Below are 22,684 nucleotides of genomic sequence, written 5' to 3' on the forward strand. Positions count from 1 at the left end.
TTCTCTTGCCTTTCAATGTGTCTCTGTGAATAAATCTACCATTACTCAACAGTGGCTTGCTTTGAAATCTATCCTGCATGAAGCCTAGGACCCACGTCTGGTGGGGCACATTCCAGGGGCTCAACCAAAGCCTGGGACACAGCCCTTCTCATGCCCCACATCTGTATTCTTGTATCAACAGGACTGGGATATGAAGGGAGTTCTGAGGCCCCAGCTAAGGGACAGAAGCAGCCCCCAGGGCTCAAAATGGTGGGCAGCCCCTCCCCCAGCAGGGGCCCTGAGGTCGGCCCTGTTCTCTGTGGTTCCCTGTTGTGCTGACCCCCTAGCCAGACAGCGTTCTCCTAGGCCTGTCCCCACAAAACCCTTCTCTCCAAAATAAAAGCACATCATGTCACAGTCCTCTTATTCTACCAGGAAGTTTTCAGCGCACTTTTCCCTTCCCTAGTAAAGAATCTATCTGTCCTCCCTCCCATCCCACCACTTCTTTTTTGTGAGAACTCGGTAATCCTCACATACCATCCTGAACGCAGCTGCCTTGCTAGCTGGGACCGAGATGCTTCAGTCTCACACAGCCTGCGTCCTTTCACTTTCCCCTTTCTACCTTAAAAAGCCTTTCCTGAGACTCCCACCCCTCTGATTCTGAACTTCACAAAGTGCTGAGGTTGCAGTCACTGTGTGCATACCTCCCAGGTTTTGGCTAGTTTTCCTTCGCAAGATCTTAACTAAGGAGCTGCATCAAGAAGTTTAAAGAGGCTATTCTTACATCTGAGCTGTGGAGCCTGCATAAAATTTAAATGGCTTTGAAGAGAGAGTTAACAAGGGACAGAGAGGCCGCACGTCCTAGTCAACAGTGTCATGAGGCAAAATGTTCTTCAAAGGCTCAGAGTGGCTTCTGAACACGGAGTCGGCAGGGAGGAGATGCCAGGCAGTGAGTGGGGTGAGTGACACTGGGTATGCTTCCCCAGCTGGGGAAGAATTGGATTTTGTTCTAGTTTTCCAAACAATTTCTGACTACCTTTTTCTCTTATTGTCACATACCATTTCCTACGAATTAAGAAAAATCAATGTCAGTCATTTGCACCACTTGGTAGAAGCTACACGATATCATTCACAGGGCTGGGATATAACAGCCACACCAGTCTAGGTTGAAAGACCAGTGGGGGTATTTCCAAAGTAATCACGGGCATGCAACAAACTCCCCAGCTTAATTACCTCATCTCAAATGTGAGGCCAATAAAACTACCAAGCAAAGTGCGTGATGATTATGGCCAAAATCTGTTTACTAGGTAAGTGCCCGTAAGAGCTGCCGCTGAATGGGGAATGAGTATGATCAACGAGGCCAAGTCAACCTGGTCACACGCGTCCTGCCTTCCTGCGTTGGTGCAGGACCGGAGTTTGTTTAGCTGAGATGAACGCCCCCAGAGCAGCCCCGAAGGGAAAGCTCCCAGCTCTGCGTGGCGAGGTGTGTTCCTTTCCTTCTCAGAGCTGATCACACTTTGCAGTCGTCTGTTTTTACATTTATCCCCTTAGTACCTGCCTCCCCTCCGGAGTTTTGCTTAAGCAGCACAGGTCCAGGTTTGTGTTGCTGCCTACTGGATATTCTGGGCTGGGAGACAGGCGACCCCACGTCTGGCTCTGGGGCTGAACGGAGAGGGCAGAAGGCCCAGGGGCCCATGCTGAACCGAGGCCCCAGCACCCAAAATTATGGTCTGACTTTGGGCAAATTACACAGTCTTCTTTACCCTGAGATTCCTCATCTGTCCATGAAAATAACTGCCCATGGCATATAGAGTTTCAAGGATTAAAGGAAATCACCAAATTCACAACCTATTCAGGGGCTACAAGTGCATCCTCAACAGGCACATGCTACCTTTACAGCTGTGACACACGCTAAGCGGGACGGACAGACACAGTGAACACTGCTAAGTGCCTGTTTGTTAAGTGTTTCATGAGTGTTATAATACTGTTTACAACTTACAACAAACCCAGGAAGAAACGAATATTATAATGCACATTTCACAGATACACCAACAGGTTAAGGGAGGTTACACTCTAGTCCAAGGCCCTTTGGTGAGGAAATGGCGATTTAAACCTGTATCTGAGCCCAGGCCTGGGCTACATCTCTCTCCAATCCACCTGCCCAATACACAAGTTTGCACAGGGCAGCTCTTAAATGCAATGTGTGCCACCGTTTGTCAATGATTGTTAGTTACCATAAACTGCTCTCAGAAACCGCTACAGAAAAGACAGGTGGACCCACATCCCTGCCAACAAAGTAGAGGAATTCTGCCTTGCCTTCTCCTGTAATGTGCAGAAACCCTTCCCTACACCACCAAATTCAAATGTATGCTTCATCCGTGTTTATGTTTGCACACGGAATATTAAAGTAGAAGGTACCTGCAGTAATTCTATCTCGGTTCCTTTCCAAGTTTCCAGATTATCCACAATCAGTCTGTGAATGAAAATGCTACAATGTGAATGAAAATACTGCAACCATGTCAGTAAACAAATAATGCTGTAACCAAGTCATCAGCGGCTGCCGCCATCCCCCAGCGAGGACAGGCCTGAAGACCAGCCTCTACAGCCACTCACAACAGTGCCCTCTTAACAGAATGAGAATAAGAAAAGACAGGATACTTGCCCTAGATAGCTAGGTGCTTGTCTAAAGAATGAATCCAGTGAGCGCAAATGATACATAGAAAATCACTAAACTCTTTAACTTGACATACCTGGCTTTCTTTAGATAACAAACAATGTTTTATTGTTCCAACTACCTGGTCTTTGTTGTAAAGTTCCTATATATCCTAGCTCCTCCCCAACCTCTTGGGAGCAGTCCCTCAGAGCGATCTCAGAGGCTGTCATCCCGGCTTGAGTCCTCCCGCCAAATAAAGCATAACTCTAAACTTTCAGGCTACACATTTCTTTCAGTCGACAAGTCCCAGAATAGACACAACTCATCAATTCTGTAATGGAACACACTGGATCAGGAACCAAAAGCATGTTCTAGTCCAGGAAAACTACGGGACCCTCTTTCTTCCTGTCATTATACAATCCCACCAGAACTCATTAATTTGCTGTCTGCTCATCTGGCAACCAAACTCAGAGAAGAGTCAACTCAGCAGAGTGCCGTGCTGGGGAGAACACCCCGCAGCAGAATGGCAAGCTGCCTGCCCTCCCGCACACTCTGCTGACGCCTAGTGTCCTCCGTGGAGACCAGGCCAACAGAGCTATTCCCAACAGCTGCAAAGTCCCACACGTTAAATAAAAGCGTTTTATTTTATACGATATGTTACGTATATAACCATCTCTGAACACAGCTTTGCAAGAAGCCCAAAGCTTCAACATTAATCTGCAAAGGCAAATGCTGCCCCCAAGGGAAAACAAGTCTTAAAACGATGCTAAGGCCTCCAAAGTCCTCTCCAGGACCATCAATCAAACTGCCTGCAGGCCTGCAGCTGCAGGCGGCTACATGTCTGTTTTTAAAGCAACCCCTTCCTGCCGTCAGGTGCTACAATGTCCCTGTACGCCCTCCCATCTGAGGGTAAGAGCAGCCAATGCAGAACCTTGCAGGGAAGCACTGACAAGACTGGACAAAGAGGATCAGAGCTAAACTAAGCCTTCTGATGACACGAGCTTGTCACTGTGTCATTTTACAGATGAAGATATATAGAGATAGGTGGGGTGACCTTGCTCAAAGTCACACAGCTAATAAGTGGCAAAGTCTGTAACACAGCTACACCCTCCGGTGTGACGCCCACGCTGGGACGCCCACAGGGTTCTCTCGTGCCTGCCGAAACAGTCCTTTACTGTCACTCATAACCCACCACAGGGTCTGATACTAGCCTGCCTTTTCAGCCTCTTCTCCCTCTAGTTTCTCAGAAAAAAGGCTGCTCGGGACACTGTGTGACTTCCAGCTCCCCAAACCCTCCGTGCTCAGGGTGGTCTTGCCTGTGCATCCAGCACCCTGCTCAGAGGCTCTTCCTCCCCTGCAGGAGGACGTTTCCACTCTCCGCAGGGACACCCCCTCAGGGAAGCCCTCTTTTCGCCCTCAGCATGGCAGGTGTCCCAGACCACATCCCGAGCTGCACCATTAGGACTGCGGGTGCCCAGGTTTGCTAGTCAGAGCAGCAGCCTCAGAGCCAGGGTTTATGCCCGGGTCACCCTGCAAACCTACTGCCCGCCACACAGCCCCCAGCCAGCAGGTCACCTGGAAGTCGCAGCAAGTGCCCCACCCAATCCCGAAGTCTCTTCATTTGCCAGCAACGCTGGTGACTGGTCTCCAACCTTTGGTCAGTTTTGCACAAAACAGCAGCTTCCACTGTGAAGCAGGGGGTTTTCTCTTCTGCTCCCCATCCTTACTGGAAACGTCAAGGGAAACCGAAAGGCCTTTTCTCAAACCTTTTCTGATGACACCCTCCCACCCACAATATTCACATGCTCAAGAGCTTTGGGTCCACGTGGTTTTGTTTCCCATACGCTAAGTGGCTCAAAACACTGCGGGTTTCTTTCTCTTTTGAGAGTATTTGTTTGTACTGAGTTTATCGGCTTTAATCAGTTTTTGTGTCTCCCTTCAGTGTCCCTAGCAGTTGCCAATTCTTACTCCCTTCAGCAGCCTCCCTCCCAACATCTAGTCTAGGAAATCAGCTGTGATGAGGGGCCCGGGGGCAGTCACAGAAGATGCAACTAAGGCACAGAGAGGCGACATAATTTGCCTGAGAAGATCAGCTTCAAGCCCCAACACTGTGTGTCACGTCCCTCTGTTTAACACTTATGCTAAACTAGTTAACTTTTGATAGATTATGGTTGTAAACAGATGAGGTATCAAAATACATACAAGGACACACATCATCTATATGATGTTCATTAACTCCACTATTTTGTTTCTATTTATTTTATTTCTGTTAAAAAAAATTAGGAACCTCTGCAGTCAATATAGCAAAATATTAATGGGTTTTAAATCCAGAATGTAGAGGCGTAAGTGTATCATTAATCATAATTATTTGTATGCTCACAAAATGATTTGACAGTCTCTCTCCCCTCCCGCTACTCGCTACTGGCTCTCACCTGAGCTCCCAGACCACACATCGAACAGCCTTTCACTTTACACACGGCTGAACTCATCAGTTTTCCCCCAGAGCTCCCTCTGCAGCTTTCCCTCCTCAGAGCACAGCAGGACCATCACTTACCTCATTAATCCACCCAGAAACCTGGGCCTAACTCCATCCTACCTTCACAGACATCATTCATCCTTTCCTTTTTACCATCTAAACATGGCTAAAGTCTGTTCGTTTTTTCCCAGTGACTGTCCTACTGACTGTCCCACCGCTCAGGTGGAAGCCACCAACACTGCACACCTGGACTCACGAGTCTCCCAAGTGGCCCCACAGCCGCTCTCCCATACTAGACACAAAAGGGATATTGTCACTCCCGTGCTTTTATGACTCTTTTCAAACCTACTGTTCTTAGAAGAAACTCCAAGTTTTTCACCTGGTGAAGGTGTTTGCCATGAAACTTTGAGCTCAGGAACGGCAGGACCTCCTTCCTTCTTGGCCCTCCCCTTTCCCCAAGGCCCAGCCCTCTCCCCCTCAGCCCCGCCCTCTGGCACTGAGCTGGCTCAGGAGGACCTGCTGAGCTACACCAGCCTGTATTCTAACCCTGGTCTTGAGTTCTTAGCAAACTGCTTCACTTATCCATACAAATCCAAGGTAGATTAGAAAGATTTTAGATGTTGAGCTAGACTACTGATTTGGGTATTTTGCACTAGCAACCTGCAAGTACATGTTCTAATGATTCTGTCTTCTTAAAACCACACCCAGGTTTTAGTAGTATTTGTGGAATGTCTTCGGAGTAAAAGGGACTGTACTTTAACAGACTATATGTTTTATAAAATGAACAACACGGACAGGGTCACAAATGGAATCGCCTCACAAGTGACAGAAGACAGGTGAGAGGCACAAAGCAACAGGTCTTAAAGATGGTAAGAGCAAAGTTGTTTCGCCAACCCCCCAAAAATTCCTGAAAGAACCAAAAATTCTGAATTTTGAAAGTAAAAGGCTATCATATATAGAAATAAAATAAATGATCCTCTTCATCAGTGTTTCAAGATCTGACTCCAGATATTTTAGCAGGCCATACTGAATCCTAGCACAGAAAAATCAGATGGACTTGTGGTGAGTAAGTTCCAGGAAAACGGCAGTAATTCCTCCACTTTTGTAAAGACATACACTCACCTGCCGAAGGTGAATGTAGAACGCATTCTGGAGAAATTTGGAAGCTTCCAGGGTCCGCTTCTGAATGGCAAGTACATGGACAGCTTGGGAGCATGCTTCTAACTCAGTCACCGGCATTCTTACACTGCAGGGGGAAAAGGAGGCCCTCAGTCGAGAGCATAGATATTCCTGTCGTGTCTCCCAGGCCGCGCCTCGGGGACTCAGTGCCCTGCAGCAGCCCGGCCCCAGGCGAGGACACGCAGCGTGGCCCACCCAAGCATGAGGGGAACTGTGCTTGAGAAATCCCATCCCCGATGGGGGCAAGAGGGGCTGGTGGGGTTGAGTGAACCTATAAATGCCCACAGAAATATGCCTGCATTCATTCAAGTGATACAAGCAACAGTAGCATGCTATTTAACAAAATTTCAATTTTCAGCGGAAATTTTGCCATTCCTTTCCACTTGTCCCCTGCACTCTGAGACAGGCTTAGGCTTTCTCACACCTGCAACTCTGAGGCAATAGTTGTGAAGTAATTTTACTTTGTTGCAAGTGTCCTCGCTCCCCGAGTCACTGTGTCTGTCCTCTCTTAACACAGTCGGATATCTTCCTGGATCTCTACCTGAGTTCCTTTCTCCTCCTCCTCAGATCCTGAGATAAAGGACAAGTGAAGACACATGACCAGAAAAGGCACTGTGGACTTGACTGAAATCCACAGTGGCCCCCTAGCTGAGTGTTGCCCACCCCTTCCCTTCGATACTCAAGTTTCTGCCCAGGGTGACATCCAGCCCAGAGAGGTGGCCCAATTAAAAGCTATGTGGCTTGGGCATGGGGACAGGTGCAGGAGCTGGTTCCGGGGCCAGGCCCCTCCCCACGTCTGCTCCCCTCTCCACCGAAGCCACGCTGCCAAGCACTCAGGCTCCGTGATCTGATGTCCTTCTCTTCTACTCTACTCCAAACCGTTTTCCTTTTCCTTTTTTCCCTAATTATCCCCAGCTGGAGTGATTTTTCAATCGCAGTATCTAAAAAATTTCCTGCAGCGGAAAATGAGGTCTCCAGATATCAATGCCCATATGCTGGCTCCTAAAGAGAGCTGCTGGCTAGGGGGACCCTCAACAACACTCACGGGGAATCAGACATGTTCCAGGGTCGGCCACCCCCAACAAGAGTTTGCTGTGACCCCTATGCCCGCACAGCATCCCTGCTCACAAAAATATAGTTGGCCCACTTATCGGTTATTAAGAAGCAAAAATACAAAATTGCTCATGTTTCTTACTAAAATTATCTATGAAGCAGAAAAGGGAATTGTAATAGAAAAGAACAATTTTGACCCCATGTTAGGTCTGTTCCTTTGGCTTTAAACCTGTGCCCTGTTTTCTAGGCTCAGACTTGCTATCTCTGCACCATTTGTAAAAGAAAGTTCCCTTTAGACTGAAATATCCAGGACAGCCTCTTCTCCTGGCCGTGATCTTGAAGGATGCTAACTAATCTGCACTTACGTAGAGATGGCAAGTTGCAAAATAGAGAATAACTTTGTTTTATTTTTGGAGGTTTTACAGGGGCAACATGATTTGATCCACATGGACAGCTGCAAGAACAGCGGATTCAAAGGACAAGCAATTCATACAACAAGAAGTTTCCACCAACCAACTGCAGCCCCGCCCCTTTTTATTATAAAAAGAGACCCAATTCTGACTTGGGGAAGATGGTTCTCCAGGACATCAGTCTGCCATCTTCTGGGTCTGCCAGCTTTGCAAATAAAGTCACTATTCCTTGCTCCAACACCTCATCTCCCGGTTTATTGGCCTGTCATTTGGTGAGCAGAATGAGTTTGGACTCGGTAACAAAATGACTGCATTGGAGGTAGTATGTCTCCACTCTTTCCTCGTTTCCAATATGTAACATGCACATTACTTATGATCTAGTGCAAATAATTCATCAAAGACAACCACAAAAAGAAACTATACTCACCCAGCTATCAACACTGAAGTCAAAACCTGTCAATTTTATACGCTGTTTAAGAACACAACCAAAAAACCTAACATAGGGAGTCGATTCCATGGAAATAAAATTATTTCTACTCCTTCAAAACTTTTTCTTTTCTTTTCTATTTTATTTTGTTTTGCTTATTGAAAAGAAAATAAATTCAAATCATTTTATTTCACGTATTTTTGTTATAGCTTCATACTTTAAATACTACAAAAAGACTTAAATTGCAATAAAAAATTGTTCATATATTAGTATAAAGATATATACACAATCAATGGGGATTAGGAAAGGAATGGACATTTACTAAAAATCCACTGCAATCCAGTCTTTTACAAGCATACCATGGAATATAAGCTCTATTATCCAGGGAGCCTCACCCACATTCTCACTACTGAGTCCCTTAGTAATCAACCACTAAGTCACCAGCATAGAACCATGTGATCAGTATTTTAGTAATAAATGAGGGAATTCGCTCATTCAATTCTAAAACAAATAACCTAAAATAAATACTGAACTTATTTACAGATATAGAAAATTTGTCCCCAAAAAAGTAAAGTTTCTTCCTCAAGGTCACAAAGCTAATAACTGGTAAAGGTAAGATTTGAACTCATCTGCCTGATTCTAAAAACTAAGGTGGAAATCCCATTCGACTGGGGAGTGTACAGCTGCACAGCCTATCACCTTATCTTTGTTCAGAGATGGCCTTAGACAGCCTGAGACAGCACCCCATTCCTGTGGAACTCGAGGACAAATGATAACAATAAGGATTTTATATCCAGCAGTTTCTTAGGTCTCATATATATAAAGTGTCTGCAGGTCAGCAGAAAATCTCTGGGAAACATGAGTGGGTCCAGAACTTTTTGCTGATTAGAAACTCAATCTATCAGGATAGAGTGTCCTTCCCATGAGAGGCCACATGTACATAAATTAAAGGCAGCTGAACAATGGAAACTAGCAAGACCCCGGAACTCAAGCAAGGATCCCTGCCATCCCCCACCCAGTTGCCTCTTCATCCGCGTGGACATGAAGACAGAAGACCCGGGTTCTTGTCCAAGTTACACTATCATAGATTCTCACCCATAAAAAGGTACGACTCTATGCTGTCGTAAGTCCTTTCCAACTCAAATATGATGACACCAATATCTCAGCAGAATATCTATGTCTCCAATTCCCCTCTTCTAATAGGAGTCTATTTCTGTGGACACAAAGCAGAAATCCAATTTAAAAATCCATGCAAGAAGCCAGGCGAATTTCTGCTTAAGAGACTTTGCTCTCACTCTCAGTGAATGAAAACTCAGAAAAAGTGGTCCTTCTCCCTCAGCAAATGGGAGGTAGCCTGGTTGTGTGTGTGTGTGTGTGTGTAAATCAAATATAATCATGTCTGGGACGTGTACAGATTATATTTAATTTCACTGTAATTTCATGGGGATGAGCCAACATTTAAAGTAATTTGAATGTAGTGTTCTGAGACAGACTCAGTCTCTTTTGGTGGAGGAGGTGAAAGGGGAGAGTAAAGGAGGAAAGAGGTAAATGAAGCAAAGAAGTAAGAATACTGCTAGGGAAAGGCAAAACATTAATTTTGTTCCTCATTGCATCACATACAAATTAGGGACTGGCTTTCCCCCGATCTCTTATCGAGCACTGAGTAGCAGAAGAAGAGGCGACAGCCCATTTCTCACTGAGATTGTGACTGTACGTGGCATCTTATAGACACAAATCATTTACCCTGAGCAAACACTCTAGCAGCAGGCTGTAATTCTCCTGTTTTGAGAGACAAGAAAACAGGAGTTCAAAGCGGGTAGATAACTTGACAAAAGTCAGAGGACCAGTAAACAAGAGAGGATGAATTCAAACTCAGATCTGAATGCAGAGTCTCATCTTCCCACTCCCAGGGCTGGAAAATCCTTAACACACAGGCTCCCAAGCTCCCCTGCAGTGTTCCTGGCACCAAGCATTTCCCATGGTAATGGTCTCCAGTTCTCACAGACACAGCGCTCTGTGCAGCCAATGACCTTGATCAGACCTTGATCATCTACCTGCCACGCCCACCAGGCTTCACCATACAGGCAGGAAAGCTGGCTTTCAAGTGCAGACAAAGCCACCCTTGGTCTAACCTGTGCTCTTCTGCAGCTTCTCCAGCCTAAAGGCAGCCATGAAAGTGCTCACAGTTTGTACGTGAGCCACACTACCTCTCTCCATCTGTGGCCCCACCTATAATACTTAGCTATGAACATTTTGAGAATCTTGGAAAAAAATTTTTAAAAACAGAAAAGAAAGGATTCTGGAACAAGTACTTAATACTTACAATTTTAAATGACAAGTTACAAAGTAAGTATTGACAAACCGAATCTTCCTTTCTAAATGTCAGTTTTAAGCATTTAAAAATATAATAGCAAAAAATTCTCACTTACAAAATTAACAAAAACATAAACAATAATCTGGAATAAATTCAAAAATTATGCCCATATTCTAAATGGAGAACTTCAGGACTGTACTGAGGGTTAAAGTAAGAGGTATGAATGTAGAGACATAAAAATATTGCATGGAGAAAAGCAGTTTTGTAAAGATGTAAGTTCTCCTAAGAATAATTCAAAACTTACTAAAAAATCCCATGAAAATTCCAATCTGATTTTTTTTAACTTGAACAAAATATTTTGGAATTCTTCAGGAATAATAAAGTCATAATACTTGACAAGAAAATTTGGGATGGAAGAAAAGAATCAAAAAAAATCAGACTGCCAGTTATTAAATAAATTTTACAATATGTAAGATATGGTGCTGGAGTAAGGAAAGGAGATTGACAGAAGGGAACCATGAGCTCAAAAAGAGACTCTAGTGTATGTAAGTATTTTGTACAGGTGGGATTTCAAATCAAAGGAAAAATTATGAATTCGATAATTGTCCTGGGACAGAGAATCACCTGGAAAGAATAAATTCCATTCCTGTCATAATGACCACAAGATAAATTGCAGATAGCGATGTAAATATTAAAAAGTACTAGTAACAGCAAATACAACTCTTTGCTCTTATTAACTCAACTTCTCCTCATTATAACATGTACTATTATAATCTCCATCTTTGAGATTAAAAAAACCTACAGAAGAGATTTATTCCATTATAAGAGAGTATTTCTAAGAATAATGTCAAAGATAAAACCCATAAGGAAGACATTTACTATCCTAAGAATAGTTTGAGCCACAACAAAAATCAAAAAACTTCCTGAACAAAATGAAAGGAAAGAAATGACAAGAAAAAGCTCTGTGATACATGTTGATGAATTCACGAAGTTAATTTTCATAACATACAAAAAGCTGTCACAAAGCAACAAGAAGCTCCCTCACTTAAATGTGGGCAAAGGACAAAAGGAATCATTCATTTTAAAAAAGTAAAATGGCTAATGAGTGAAAAATGCTCAAAACTTCACTGGTCATCAAATGCAAACAAAAACAATGAAAAAGCACTTTTGCTTATCATATTGGCAAATATTTTTAAGATATTCTAGCTAGTGTCCATCTGTGGGAGAACAAATCATGAGCGACTATTTCAGGGGATGACATATCAATGGATTTGTAAGCTCTGAAAAACGTACATACACACTGACTCAACTCCACTTCCAGGAATCGTTTCCTTTAGGAAAAAAAAATCAGTCCAAAAAGATGTACCCATCAGGGCATTTACACAGCACTGTATACAAAGGTGGGAAGAAAAACTGAAGTGAAATCATATCCAGCGATAGAGAATTGGTTACATAATTAATTGTGCATTTTTTCATTCCCCAATGGAGAAGGAATTTCTAGTCACTTGAAAGGAGTCTGTGATGAATGTAAATGTCACATCCAGGGACTAAATTTCCAGAAGCCTTAACTAAAGGAATACACATACAAGATCACAGGAATGTCTGTAAAAGAAGGATGCAACTCAAACATTCTTTCTGACAGTGGAAAATGGAGAAAACTTAACTGTCCACCATCAAGACAATGATGCAGTAAATCAAGGCGAGCTGCGGGCGCTGAGGGAGCCGGCGTTTCGCCGTGGTCCAGGGCCTTGTCCACAGCACTCTCCCACCAAATGTGTCCGTGGACAAGAGACGACACCCGCACATCAGGAGACCCCTCCAATCTATCTGAAAGTGCCGGGTGAGTCTGGAGTGGGAGGACGTCCATGATATACCCCTGAGTGAATAAAGCGAGCTGCAGAAAAACATATAGTATGGTCTCATTTTTAAATAAAGCATATATACACACACCTATACATTGATTTCTCATATGTGTATATATATGTATCTCATAGGCCTAAAGGTCATGAAATATATATACCAAAATTTCAACAGCTTTTACTCTCAGGAAATAATGGGAAGGGAGTTAGGGGCCTTCCTGTACCACCACAGTTCTCTTTTCAGTATTTCAGTTAAGTATACTTGGAATTTAAAAGTTTATTTAAGTCCGAAGTAAAATGGACCATGCCTCCATAAGACAGAATTCTACACTGGTCTTTAAAAATCATGCCAGGGGAGATAGAATATTGTAGAAAAACATGTAATAAGCCGAATGGAAAATGGAGGTCACCGAACAGTAAACAGGGACGGAGTGCTCACTGGGTTTTATGACAGAGATGATACACACTAACGAAAAGAACAGAAAATAAATGTTAAATTGTTAATTATTATCTCTGAGTAGAGGGACCAGGATAGAATCTTTTGCCCCTTTTTTCAGACATATTATATTAAATGCACATTATTTTTCATCTGAAAAAAAGCATTTTTAGACTTGTAGTACCACGCAGTGGGGAATAATACATGAATACTTACAGAAACAAGTAACTAGGAGACACCGCAGCAGTGCCACACAATGTAAAACGGGCAATCCTGATTGACACCTCTCAGTTACATAAGGATCCACAAAGTGAGACACCTGCTGTAAAAGGGCGTGGCCCCCTTCTATTTGTCAGTTGTGTCTTCAGGGCTGAGGCAGTTCTGAGCACGGCCAGTGTCAGTTCCGGTGTCTGGATGGATGCTACTGGAGGTGAGGGCACCTGCAAGCAGAAAGGAAGAACAGAAACCATCCTCTGCCTTTTCTGTCTTCTTTCTTTGTTACTTTAAAATCAGGCATAAATAAGATAAACTGTGTATCTCTCCCACTGAAATTTCAGTAATGAAACCGTTTTTAAAGGCTTCAGAGCTTATATTCTGTCTATAACTGTCTTTTCAACAAAGCATCATATTTATTAAATGTTAATTGACTTAGTTAATTAACTCCCTGTTGAAACATTCAAGTAAAGAACATGAAAGGCCTTACGTAAAAGAACCACACCTGCAGTGACTAGCTCAGCTCTCTTGACGGCAATGCAGTCAGCCCCCACCATCCCGTGGCCCTGAGCTCCTGATGCTGGTAAGAGAGCACGCTGCCGCCTCAGATGGAGAAATACTGTGAAAGTATTTTTTGAACTCTACAGTACTGACAAAACATAACTGACAAATCCCAGGCTCCTTTGAAGCTGTCATTTTCGGTTTCTGGCCAACCCCAGTCAATGAGCAGAACCACCCCATTCCCGAGTCATAGGACTCACGTGGGAAGAAATTTTGTAGAAATTTCCAGGTACAGAATGTAACCAACTATATGTAGAACTCTGACAAAAAAAAGATGAAATACTCTGATGTTGAAGACACTCAAAATATTCTCCTAAGCCTTAGTAGCTGGAAAGGCTGGGCTTCTCCTCAGCCACTTATTTATTTCACAGCCAGTGAGAATCTCCCACAAACCCTGCTTCCCTGTGTCTGCTGGGAGCCTCAGGCACACTCTTGCTGTCGATCTTATAAGTCACAGGGCAGACGCGTGTCTCTCATGCCTGCAACCCTCACACAGGCTCGCCTCCTAGCCTCACTGTCTGAACTTGGCCCCAATTTCTCACCTGTTTATTTGGTATCTGTTCTTCTGTAAGCTGCCTCAAATGCTTTTTGGAACAAGTCAGAAGAATGAGTGGGTAGAGAAATGGACAGTTGGACAGGTGAGAGGTGGGCAGACAGAGAGACTCCAAGAAAAGGGGAACAAAGAAAATTCCCTATGCAGAACCCTCTTCTAGTCAGGGAAGAAAACCGCCACGGAAACGTGTGAAGAGGCAGGTGGCTTCGGGCTGTTTCCTGGATTCCATGAAAAGTCCCACCAAGAGAGAGGGTAGAACTATAAATAATAAAAGAAAAAAGCATGCATGCTTGAAAAATATATCTACAATATGTACTTTCTAAAGAATAGATTCAAATCAGCAGGGCCCAATTACACAATCCTTGGGTATTTACAGAAATGAGAATCCCATCTCCAAACCACAAGGCATCCCTTTGGAGCACTGAGAGTCTACACGGGGCTGTTATAAAGCCTTCATCACAAAAGCTATGCTCCCCTGCACTTACGAGGAACGAGCAGCTGTGCTCGGGCTGCCCACGCGCATCATTTGCACCCTACAGCACCTCTACGGGGGAGGGACGCCTAGCAAGCCCCGTCACTGCAGGGCAGAAAACAAGCCCGGGAGAGGCTAAGCCGACCTACCAGTTCTCCATCTCACAGGACTGGTCACTCCAGAGCAGGACACGAACTCGGACCCACGTTTGTAATCACGGTACTACCGTGCTTTGTGTGCTTTTTGTGTGAATAATACATTTGTTTTTGGCATGAAAGTATATTTAATAAATGATCGGTTGTCCTGTCTATCTCATTTGCTCACAATCAATCTTTATAGTGGTGAATTGTATTCTTTTTCCGTGGAGAAAGGAACGGAACGAGCGGGTGTTAGAATGAGGTGGGGCTCCATTCTTTATCTGGTACCTCATCTCATCCAAGTCCCCAACCAGGGAGAAGGAGCAAATGGTTTCTTCATCTTTTAAAGAGAGGGCTCCACTGATGGTGACTTAACTCCAAAACCAAGTCTGGGGAAAGGGCACATTCAGCAGCCAGAGCATTATCACCTGTAGGAAGGCAAAAACAGCTCACGGGAGGGCTCAGGGGGTCACCCTGATTTAATTTCAATCGATAAAACAATAATGCACTCTAAAAATACTAGCATGCAATGGATTGGCTCTTTCTGGACATCTAGCAAGTTTCCACAGCCCACATGTAAAATTATCGTGAACCAGTGAAAGGAAGTGTCTACAGACAAGAAAAATCAATGCCACAGGTAAACTGAAACCCAGGCTGGAGGAAAGGAAGAGAAAGGGCATAGTAAAGAAGTGGGGAAAGGCTGGGGGAAAAAAATCATCACACGGACTCTCAAGCATCATCCAACAAGCATATAATCATTCGAGAGAGTTACTGAGGTCTTATTCTGTGCAAGATTGTAGAGCGGGTGAAGCAAGAGCGCAGCGACCATGGTGGCAGCAAGTGGCGGGGCTCAAGTACACTTCTGATCAAGGTACCTGGCACACTTGTCCTCAGTAAAAAGGCAAAAAAAAAAAAAACAGTAAAATAACTCTGTAAACTCAAAGCATTGTTAAAAAAAATTAAACAATACCTACATACCTGGACAAACCACGCACATTGCTGGATCAGAAGACAGCGCTCTTGGAATGGCAGTGCTCCCCAGAACGATCCGTATATTCAATGTGGTCTCGATCACAATCCCTGCGGTCTCCTCTGCAGAAACTGACTAGCTGCTGCTAAAATTCATATGGGAATTCGAGGGTCTCAGTAACCAGAACGTACTTGAAAAAGAAGAACAATGTGAGAGGACTTGTAATTCTCAATTTCAAACCTTACAACTGTATGTCTAGGTGAGATTAGAGGCCGTTTTAAGTTATTAATGTGTTTATCCGTATTTTCTAAATTCTCTACAATGAATATAACTGTTACAATAAGAAAAATAAAAAGTAAGGTATCTTTTAAAACATGCACAATGATTCATTCATTGGGAAAAAAATATTTTAACTATAAAGAGGTAACCAAATATCTAGTGAAAAAGGACTACTTAAAAACAAGTGTGTATTTACATTTTTCATAAATTGAAAACTGAAAAGCGCAAACACATCAAGTTTCTAGGGAGATCGATGCAACATATTAATAGTTATTTTCAAAAATTCTAATTGAACAATGAAAAAACAAGAAAGGGAAAATCGCGATTGACAGCCAACTGCAAACACATGGAGAGCAAAGGCCTAGAAATCACAGTTCCTTTAACTCTGATACTAACTCAATAGAAGAGGAAATTCCTCCCTGTGGGGACAGTGGAATCCCATGCATAAGACAGGATACACATTACAAACTGCACTAGAATCTGGGGTGATTTTCTTAGAAGAATTCTAAAGTTACAACATTGCTGATAAACTATAAAAACACTGACAGACAGATTAAAACACACAGTCATATATATTATATAGAAACATATGAAGTCTGCTCCCATGTTGCATAGAAATACAAACATATTTGTTCATTTATGGGCACTGAATATTTTATCCCAGGTAGAATATTTCAACTAAAACAAATAATCAATAATACACTCCTCTTGTCAAATCTACTTGATAAGGTACTCTGCTATGTAACCATAATGTGTCTAAGATAGATCTAAAATTAGTGAAAAAGATCTTTGTATGGTTTCTTGAACTCTTCTCAAAATTCCAAGCTTAATTTTAAAATAGATCTGAGCAGTATTTCTATATTAACTTTTCCCTCGTGAAATGAACAGCACAGTCTGTTGTCAAAATTCTGTCCTTACAATGATTCACGAGCACTGTATCCTAACAAAACTGCTGGACAGCAAGGCACTATCCAGACACTGTGACCAAACAAATGAAACACAAGGAAGACAGTGACCCTATTCTGGAGGGCTTACTGTCTGTGTCAACTCTGGGGTTTTTATTTGATTGGTTTGATTGGGTAGCAAAATAAAATCAATCAAGTACTTTCTTCTTTAAGCATTCTGTAAGTCATGACTCTGTTGTTAGTGTCATGAGAAGGAAAGACTAAAGCAAGACTTCATTAGGTCAATTAGCAACAGCCATCACTGGGGAGTGAGTAATAAAGAAGTTAACTGATAGCAATGCTTCTGCCTACATGAGACCTAAAATAAACCTACACTGATCTCTTTAAGGAAAATGAGGAGATGAGGCCCCAATGAGAAAAACAAAAACTAACAAGAAATCAAAAAATAAAGACTTTTTCATTAACGATTCCAGGAAGGAGTGGAGCATGGTGGTGAAGAGCACAGATGCTGGGGAAAAACATGAGGGTCTGAACTCCCACAGCACTGGGTAGCTTTGACACTGATAAGTCAGTGAAATTTTCTGCATCCCAGTCTCCTATCCATAGACTGGGGACAACAACAGCACCCGTCTCCTAGAACGGTCCTAATAATTAATTTATTTTATATTTAAAAGTTTAAATAAAATACCTCAGATATTAAATATTACCCCAAAAGCACAAGGAAAAAGAAAACAGAGATAAATTGGAGTTCATCAAATTTTAAAACTTTGCTTCAAAGGACACCATCCAGAAAGTGAAAAAACAACACACAGCAGAAAATTTTTTAAAATCATTTATCTGATAAGGAATTTGTATCTACCAAAAAAAAAACAAAAACAGAAACAAAAACAAAAAGAACCTCCTATAACTCAACAATAAAAAGGCAACTCAATTAAAAAATGATTAGAGAATCTGAAAAATATTTATCAAGGAAAATATACAAATGACCAATAAGCACAATGAAACGATGTTCAATATCATTAGCTCTAAGGGAAATCAAGTCAAAACCACTAGGAGAAACCGCTTCACACTCACTACAATAGGTTATAATCAAAAAAAGAGTAACAAGCACTAATGAGGACACAGAAGATGCAGAGGTCGCAGCCGTTGCTGGTGAGGATGTAACACAGCCTGGCCACTTTGGAAAAACGCCTGGCAGGTCCTTAGAGAGTTGAACATTTGGTTTCTGAATAACCAGGCAATTTTGCTTCCTGAGCACACACGTAAGAGAACTGAAAACAAATGTTCACATAAAAACTCCTACAGGAATATTCACTGTGCCATTACTCATCACAGCCAAAAAGCAGAAACAACACAAATGCCTATCACGTGATGAATGGGTAAACAGAGGGGCCCAGCCATACAGAGGAATATTATTCAGCAATAGCAAAGCATAGAGTACTGACCCAGGCCACAACGTGGACAAATATTGAAAACGTTACTCAGTGTGAAAGAAGTCAGTCACAATAAATGCTTCCACTTACATGAAGTAACTCGATTTACATGAAATTTCCAGCAGAGGCAAACCCACAGAGAGAGAAAAGTGGCTCCCTGGGGCTGTGGGAGGATGGGGAAGATGGGGATGTCTGCTTATGCGTAAGGAGCTTCCTGTTGGGGGGATGAAAATGTTCTAAGATTGAATGGGATGCACAATTCTGGGCATAGAGTAAAAACCCCTGTACATTTTAATGGGTGAATTGTTATTAAAACTGTTAAGAACGAGAGCACCTCGGGCCAGTACCTTCCCATAGTAAATGCAAATTGCTAAATTTTATTACAGGAAGAAGAAACTGCCCTCAGCATGAAAGCAGGAGTTCAGCAAATGTGAGTTAACCGAAATTGGACAAGAGCATTTCACTTGAAACAGTTGCTGAGTGTACACAAAATATTAAGACATGACAAGGAAAATCAGATTCACATCACGAAGAAGCATTCTGCTTCAAATGCAGATCAAGGATTCGGCAAGCCCAGCTGCTAGAAATGACCAGAGAAGAAACCTGGCTCTTTAAACAAGCACCAGAGCCAACAAGGAAATAGTGGTGAGGAAAGCAGGCGGCCGAAAATCTGGAACAGTTTGTTAGAAATAATTTCTCCACTGAAAATTCAAAAATAAAATGAAAGTGATGTAATACTGTGTTGACCTCACGTGAATGGGCTTCCTCCGGTTCTCGACAGTTTTGTAACCCCGAATGAGAGACTCAGGAGAATCAGAATGGCTCCTGGGAGTGCCCAAATGACTGCCCACCAGCACGCTGACCACCATCACATCTGCCAGGGTGGAATTGCAGAGAAGAGACCAACTCCTGAAAGGCACAGGAAATATTGACAAGGGAAAAAAAGGCTGATGTCAGCCTTGGGACAGAGGCCCTGAGAGCAGAGGCCAGAAAGCTGCAGGTGAACTGGAGTGGCCCTGGGGCAGGAAGTGACCACGGGGGAGCAGATCTCAATTCTCTTCTCTCTCTCCCTCGGGTAGGAGAGATAAAGTCTGCATCCTTCTCACCTGGAACTGTGGGTTCTGGCTGGCAGAAGTCTTACCGACATGGAATGAATGACTCAAGACTGTGGAAAAAGGAAAGAAAGCGAGAGGGAGTAGGGAGCCAACTCCAAGAGCCTCTCAAATGCTCCCATATTTATTGTGTATAATCAAAGAAATAGTCTTTAACAGTTGTGTGATAGTAAACAGGAACTTGGGGAAAGACAGGATGAGACAGAGATTGTAGAATCCACAATGAGTAAAAAGGCTTAGTTTACCTTTAGGGGAGTCATGGGGAGAGGGGAACAAGATAAATTCTTTATATATTCATTACAAAGCAGACCACCAGTCCAGCCAGGTCCGTGTTTTGGGGATAATAGACTATCTAACAGCACGCACGCCCAGCATTTATAGCTGAGGGCCTGGGTCATTGCTGTGCAATGAACAGAGTGATATCTAAAACCTCAAATATGCAAGCAAGGCATTGTCTCTGCTTTTTACGGCAAGGAGACAGGAGTGAGGATGTACAGGTGCTTGCTTGAAAGCAGTTACTAAGCACACTTTTTCTTCTTAAGGTTGACATGCGTCTGGTGTCGGTTAAATTTGCTAACCCAATCATGGGCTATCACATGGAACCATTATGGAGGACACCCTAGGATGACAAATCCTGGCTCTGGGTCTTTTCCTGCCAGCTTCGGCCATTCCAGCAGGGTCTAGACACATCCCTGAATAACGATCCCACAGAACCACCCAGACTCTTAACTCCTGGTGCTTGGAACTTAATTTTAGCTCTACACAACTTAACATAGAAAAGTTTCAGAAATAATAGATATTATATTCTTTTTATATCTCATCATAGAACTGATTTTTCTGATTGCTCTAAGCTGCTTCTACTTGGTAAATCACCTATTTCTGCAGGTGAATTCAGTAATTTCCATTGCGCATAACTAGACAGTCGGGGCCCTCTGACTTCTATTGGTCAAATAAATACCGATACACCTAATTGATTTCATTGTTCATCAATTTCAGCCTGGAGGTGAGGGAGTGTCACTCTGTTCCTCAGCCCACCCTCTACTCTATTCTCTTCAGCAACTCAGGCCTCCTGAATACAAAACGTAGCATCTGTTTCCCTTCACCTACACTTTCCACAAACGCAACAGGAAACATCAGCCTAGAGAATGAATTCAACACAAATGTTAAAACAAAAATCTACAAACCTGAAGCAACTCCATCTCCGAATCATGATACACAATGACATGAAAGTAAGGGTGTCAGGTACAAAGCACGCGTGAGCCTGACCACCTCATTTCTATTCTTCAAAGGAAGGAAGGTTTTCATGTTTTTTATTATCATTCTTTGTCATTGTTTCTGATTAAGCCAAAAAATAGTTTATGAAATAATTAAGCACTGCAATAACAGATTTTCGCTGTATCAATTACAGAAGGCATTCAGAGGGGATAGGAAAACCCACCTATGTAAAAAATGCAAAATTTCTTCCCCTGTTAAGAACACGTATACAAAATGCAACAGAGAATTCAAATTCATGTGGAGAGGAGCAAAAGCCACAGAATCAAACAAAGTCATTACTATGAGTCAATTCAAAATTCACTGGACAAACATGCTCAATGCATTCAAAGAATTTTAAAGGCACAATGCAAACCATTCACTTAATGATCTACAGGCTAGAGGAAGAATTTCCCTCTTTAACAGACAACAGAAATCAATAGGTTGCCCCACCAAACGAGGACCAAACAACAATCAGGTTTTTAACAGTTCTGATAAATCAGCATGTTCTAAACATCAAAATCCAGAAATTTTAAACATTCATTCACACCACAATGAAACAAGCACTTAAAAAAAAAAAAAAAAAAACAATAACCCGAAGAAACTAAGCACAATTATCATGTACCTGGATCAATGGGAACTTCTTGTAACGCTGGAAGAAAGAACAGGCTATAGCCTTTTACTTAAAAAATAAAACTACATTTAAAGATAACTGCTAAAACACATTTCATCATTCATGTTGCCTTGAAAAATCTGAGGCACTCGTATCTGATCAGAAAAGCAATTCTGAGTAATAGTATGTTACAATTCAGTGCCAGTTTGCTTTAGTAGAAAAAAGAAAAGCTACTGTTTCTCATCCTGCACAAAGTGTAAAGAACCTTCCTGCCTCTATCTCCTCCTATTTTCTAAGCTCATTCTCCCCAACCCTTCTGAAACAAGTATGAGAACCTTTTATACCCACCAATATGCCAAATGACAAAAGAGTATCAATTTATTTGTACAAATATATGCCTACACCTTGAACTGGAAGAGAAAGGTATCAGAAGGCTATATGGAAATTATTTCTACCTTCCTGAAATCACACACACACACACACACACACTTTCACAGAGACACAGACATGTACACACTGAATTACTGGGCAATTCACAAGCTGAGGACTTCCAATTTATAGAAGATAACTTTGTAGTTAGTTTAAAATACAAAACTGTCAGTTTTTGAAAGCCTTCATCATCTGCTAAATCATCCAAATATCAACGAGACCCAATTAGCCTTCTCTGTAGAATATAATTTCCCATGATGGCAAAACAGACCCTAAGTAGTGGATACAAGACTCGTGTTTATCACTACGTATGATCGTTTTTAAACACATAAACAGATTCAGAAAGTATGTCCCAACAACATTTATTCTTATTGAAATAGCATATGTATTCAATTGTCTATACAGAAAATAGGTCCCATGATGGTGTTTAAGAGCTATTTTGTGTATTGAAATATTTATTTTTAAGTTCAGACAAGGAGGGTCTGTATTACTCAGTTGTAGAACACCTGCTTAGCATGCACAGTGTGCTGGCTTCAGTCCCCAGTACCTTCATAAAAATAAATAAAAATAAGTACATATTTAACAATAAGAATAAATTTATAAAAAGAGTAAATGCAGACTAAAAACCACTGCAATCTAGGAGCCATAATTTTAATAAAACACAAGAGTTTCTATCAAATATTCACTATATGACAATCACAGAGACAACCACAAATCGCCCCTGACAACGATCACGTGTGATTCTCAGCAAATCTACTAAGTAGACACCGAAGAGAAACCCAGCATTGCGGATGAAGAAACGGAGCTCGGAGGAGCGGGGGACGCTGACCGTCCTGCTCCCCGTGACACCACGTCAGCCCAGGATGAGCACTGACAGAGCTGCACTGAGGGGACACCCAGCTGCAGGGAACCTTGGTGCACTGGGGAGTCCCAGAAAACACTCAAAACTGTTCAGTGAAGAACCAGCTCA

The 22,684-nt window shown here is 42.4% G+C and overlaps 1 protein-coding gene across 1 annotated transcript in view; it reads right to left on the reverse strand.

The window, feature by feature from the left end:
* The window catches only part of LOC141578890 (uncharacterized), a 190,692-nt gene that overhangs the window by 122,811 nt on the left and 45,197 nt on the right, over nucleotides 1–22,684 (reverse strand). Inside the window, exons 15-17 of the mRNA XM_074372620.1 lie at nucleotides 15,701–15,882; nucleotides 13,003–13,226; nucleotides 6,231–6,354 (exon numbers count right to left, since the gene is read on the reverse strand). The gene's annotated coding sequence lies outside the window, so the exon portion shown is untranslated. The remainder of the gene's footprint in view (nucleotides 1–6,230; nucleotides 6,355–13,002; nucleotides 13,227–15,700; nucleotides 15,883–22,684) is intronic.

This window comes from Camelus bactrianus, chromosome 1 (genome assembly GCF_048773025.1).
Source record: "Camelus bactrianus isolate YW-2024 breed Bactrian camel chromosome 1, ASM4877302v1, whole genome shotgun sequence".
In the NCBI taxonomy this organism is placed as follows: domain Eukaryota; kingdom Metazoa; phylum Chordata; class Mammalia; order Artiodactyla; family Camelidae; genus Camelus; species Camelus bactrianus.